The sequence below is a fragment of the Triticum dicoccoides genome, chromosome 3A (genome assembly GCF_002162155.2).
Source record: "Triticum dicoccoides isolate Atlit2015 ecotype Zavitan chromosome 3A, WEW_v2.0, whole genome shotgun sequence".
In the NCBI taxonomy this organism is placed as follows: domain Eukaryota; kingdom Viridiplantae; phylum Streptophyta; class Magnoliopsida; order Poales; family Poaceae; genus Triticum; species Triticum dicoccoides.
The window spans coordinates 625137671-625142770 of record NC_041384.1 but is presented as its reverse complement, the minus strand read 5'-3'; positions in this window follow the sequence as shown (position 1 = coordinate 625142770).

Here is a 5100-nt window from a genome sequence, read left to right as displayed (position 1 = left end):
CCTTAGTCCAGGACACCCTCACCCGCCACTTCAGGCGGGGGACCGGCGCTGGGGCCGCCGGTTACTTGAGCGGCGGCTCGTTGCCTCCCTCGAGGTGCTCGAGAACGAAGTGGAGCGTGCGCCCGAGCACGCCCCACCACAAACGACGGTCGTCGGTGTTGTGGCGCCCCCTCGCCGACGCGTTGTTGGTGGAGGCGAGCTGCTCCTCGTGGTGGCGTTGGAAGTATGCCGCCCAGTGCTCGTGGTTGTTGGCGACGTACTTCGGGCGGCCCCGCACCTCCTCCGGCAGGGAGGCCCGAATGCGCTTCATCTCGTCGTGGAAGTGGCCGGCGTCGATGGGCTACGGAGGGACGGGCACGCCTCAGGTGCTGAGCCTCCACTGCCCCGGCACGCACATGTTAGGCGGCGTTGGGTAATTCGCCTGATGGAGGAGGTGGGCCTGCCACTCGTGCAGGTGGCGGCGGCCGAAGCCGTTGGCCGCCTCTCCATCGCTGGGTAACCACTCTCCCATCGGTGGGCGTACTCGCGGTGGTTGTAGACGGGGAGACAGGGAGACGATACGGGGGCGTCGGCGCCAAGAGAGGGGCGAGTGTGTCCACCAGCGAGGGGAGGGGTCAGCTTTTATGGTAGCGGGGGAGAGGTGGCGAACGTGTGTACGCATGGCGGGAGGGAAGGTGTGTCGCCGCACTGCGTCGCCCGTGAGGAATCAATGGAAGGCTGACCGGCGGCAGCCTTGGCATTGATTCCCCATGGGAAAATGAGGCGATGAGGAAGACGAGATGAGGTTGGTCGCTGACTCGGCGTCCCCACCGGGTTTTCACTCTAAAAGCGCTTCCCCGGGCGGCCCCCCAGCGTGTTGGGTTCGGCCTGGGTCCGCCGACGCCAAAGTCAGGCCTAACCGGCGAAAACTGGGCTTCTGGGCGCGCGATTGGACCGTTATTTTGACGTTGGTGATAAAAAAGGGCGCGGCTGGTGATGCTCTTAGTGTGTAAAGCCTCAACCCAAGGGACCTGGGTTTGAAACTCAGCTCCTCCTTTTAATATTTCATTTTTCTCGGTGGCAAAAATATGCAAAAAAAAGGGTACATGGCAGATTTGAACTTGTCATATATAAAACTCAAAATATTTTATTTGTAATGTTTCACGTGCCCAGTTTGTTTTCAACACATGGAAAAATTTAGAAAATAATTCTCATGATCCCATGACAAATTCATAACATTTTTCTCTCCCAAACCTGGCATTTTTAGGTGTTTTTGTGATGTTGCCATGGCAAGTTTTGGAAAATTTTATCAATTTTTTCATGGAAAATTTGGGGGAAATCAACTTTTGCACATGGTAATTTTATTATTAAGAGCATGGCAATTTTCATATGTTAATTTGCAGCACCGATTGCAGCCTATTTTACGCACCGTTGTGCTAATCAGGTGAGCAGCGCGCTGCCAAGCGCTGTTTCTGTAATTTGTAAGAGACCAGTTGTTGAAGCAGGCATATGAGATGTATCAACACATCTACTAAGCGAATCAACCTGTAATTGAATGGCTAGAGTGACTGTGATATTCCAGCTCATCGGGGTTTAAATCCTGATGCTTGCATTTATTTCTGGATTTATTTTAAGATTTTTGGCGATGCGCATTCAATGGGACGAAACGTTTCCGTCGACGACGAGGCGCCTACGGTGACTTCGTAAATTTCAAGATGATATGCCGACTCAGTCTTTCGAAGATGCTTATAAGGATAGAGTGTGCGTGTATGCCTACACAAGGGTGAGTGTGTGTGCAAATAACAAATCGGGGTTCAAAAATGAAGTAGAGTTTTTTCAGGGGAAAACGAGGGCAGCCCTATGCGCCGCTGGCTGCGGCAGAATGCCAAGCAATTTGGAATAGGCGGTCGCCTTGAACGACCCACTCGTAGAGTGCTCACCTCCTGTAATGACTCGGTTGTTTTTTCCCAGTAGCGCCAGGTTGTCATTAAAAAAATAGACAGTAGCGACCGGTTTTGGTACTACAAAGACCCGGGGTTTCATGTACTTCCCGGTTCCCCTGTAGCACCACTGTAGCAAACATTTGTATTGAAAAATCCTGAACTTCCTTTAGAAAACATGAACTTCTTTTGAATTGCTGAACAAATTTGAAAATGGGAAATATTTTTTGAAACTCCAAACATTTCATTATAAAACACGAATATTTTTTGAACTTATGAACTAACCTCAAAAGGTAACATTTTCTGAAATTCCAGTCAATTTCAAAAACGGGATTGCTAAATCTCAGTCGATTGAGACTTAACCAAGTCTTAGTCTGTGATATATTCATGAGATTTTATGTGAAGATCCGTGCAAAAAAATAGTTTTTCCTTTTTCTTTCTTACATGTTATGCCACTTGATTTAGACTTGGTTAAGTCTCAGTCGACTGACATCTAGCCACACCCTTTCAAAAAAGGTATACATTTTTTTGAGAATGCGGATGCTTTCTAAATTTTTTAACAAAATTTGAAAGCAAGAACATTTTTCAAATACATGATCAATTTTATAATTTTGGAAAATTATTGAAAATACTAACAGCTTTGAATGGTGAACAAAATTTGACGATCGGTATTTTTTGAAATACTGAACATTTAATAAAACGAAAATATGGCTTTAGAAAAATGAAAGCAAAAAACCTGAAACAAAAACCCCCTACCGCGCACACTACCCTTCCATCTATACCCATGGACGCCGCGCACACTTGCATTTCAAAACCGCAGCTAGTACTCACACAGCCATGGATGCATCAGCTACTACTACTGCAGTAGGAGCAGTTATTAATAATCAGATCAACTGTTGAGGTCGTAGTAGTAGTACTAGGACTAATTAATCAGGATCGCTTTGAATAACCCCCTACGGCCATCAGGGGCATTGAATTCCGCGCCTTGTTTGTTTGGACGCTGCAGCGCATCGGGATCGGCTAGTCGATCGGGTCTTAAAACCTGAGGACCGCGCGCGATCGGTCTTGGCCGCAGAGAGAGGACGACGCCGAGTAATTTTCTCAGCCCCATGCTCGCTGCCTGCGCCATCGCCGTACGCGTGTGCTCCCCGGCCGGCCGGTTTGAACGGCCAGGCCATTGGCATCGAGCTCCGCGGCCCCGACAGCTCATTAACCAAGCCGATCGAGCACCCGGCCGGCCGGCGACTGGAAACCCTACACCGCGCGCGCCGGCCGAGGCGCACTGACAAATGGAGGCTTCTATTCCGCATATCCTATTCCATCCTGCCCCAATTCTATAATCCCTGCGTGTACCTTCCCGAGCATGCGCATTGCCTCGCCCAGACGGCCAGCTCTGGCTGCCTCCTTTGACTTCTCTCAAATCCCGCGCGCATTAGGTTAATCCGAAAACCCTAGCTGCTGCCGTGGCCTGGTTAACTGCACGGTTAGGGTCAGAGCTCAGATCAGATTCGCCGATCCGCTGGCAAATTCCTTTGGATCTGGGAATGATTAGCGCATGTGGGCATGATTTTATGTCAATATCGGTACGTACGTGTGTGCGCTGCGTATTTCCGCTGTCCCGATCGATTTTATTCTTTTCCCGGTACATGAAAGGAAGCGACGGATGCAGTGAACAGCTCGAGACTGCTGAGATTGAGAACAATGAGATCAATGGACTGTCGGCCAAGGTTGATGCGCGCACAGCCTCGTCGTCTTTCCCCGCTGGCCGGCCATGGAAAGGAGGAAAAAAGGTGACTTCACACACTGTTTGGAGATGAATGCCTGCCTGCGAAATGGCGCGTGCATACACACATTTCCGGCATGCATAGCATAGCTACCAGGGCCTGCTATGTAGTATAGCAGCTATAAGCTACTAGGCCACTGTGGTAGTACGCGCAGCGTGCAGTTCAAGACACATAATTTCCCTCGAGGCGCGCACGCAGAGATCGATCGGTGCACCCTGCCCACGTACATCAATGCCGTAGATCGCGTTGGAGATTTCCTCTCCCTCTGCTCCTCTCCCACATTTACGCTCGTGCTAGAGCTTGTCGTCCATGTGTTGCAGCAGGTGGCAACAGCAACGGGTTTTATGTTGCAGGTGCATGTACTCTACAGTTTGCCTGGCATGATGAGCTGGCACAGCTCTCCCTGCACGTACGTTCACAAGAAAAGGGCAATGCCAGGCGGCCGGTGACAGAAATCTAACCATGCACTGTTGGTAAAAATGAAAGTGGTGCTGCGAATTATGTACTATCCACGAGGTAGTGAACGCATTGGGTGTTGTAACAAGGTTCAGCAGAGTTGTAGATCCACTATGTGTCATTTCAGTTCATTTGACTGGACATATGTACTCCCTCAATTCTATATTAAAGTGTCATTTAATTTGGATCGGAGGGCTTTCCTCCTTGTAGTCGTTTTTCAGTTTTTGTCAGTTTATTTTTCGTACTCCCTCTGTCCACGAATAAGTGTACATATAGAAATTTTAGGACAGATTATAGAGTAAAGTATATTCGTTTAGTCTCTAGTACTGTACTGGTCGTGAAACTGCTTATATTTCTTTCTATCTATTCAATCATATGCAGGTCTCCTTTTTCTTTTTGAGGGGTACACGCAGCTCTCCTGCTTGGTTACAAAAATAATAACGAAAAGGTCCAGTTCAAAAATGTTAATTTTTTAGGGGAATATATGTAGCAGAAACAAAAATCAGATATGACGCCATAGATTTAATTTTAAAGAGCCAATTGTCCAACCAAGGGATATATTGAGTTTCTTTAAGTAATCTCTCAAGTGATTCAGCAGTGGCTCTCCCCACTCTCCCAAAGCCAATCTCGACGCCGATCTCATCATGTCCAACCATCCATGCCTCTCATCGACGGCGTTGCCAATCCGCCCGGCCTTGGAGCTGTCGTGAACCCGGTCCCTCGCCGACGGAAGGGCTCATGTTCCTTTTTTAGTTAGGTCTGTGTCTGTTCTATGGTGGCGAGGCGGTGGTTGTTCCCTTGAGTTGGAGTATTGTATTTATCGCTCTATCCTTGCTCTCGCGCTGCGTCATGCATTGGTAGAGGGCGCGTGAAGATTATGTCCCACTGGTTCTTGTTGGATCATGTGGTGTGTGTTGCAGTTGTTCGGCGTGAACTATATG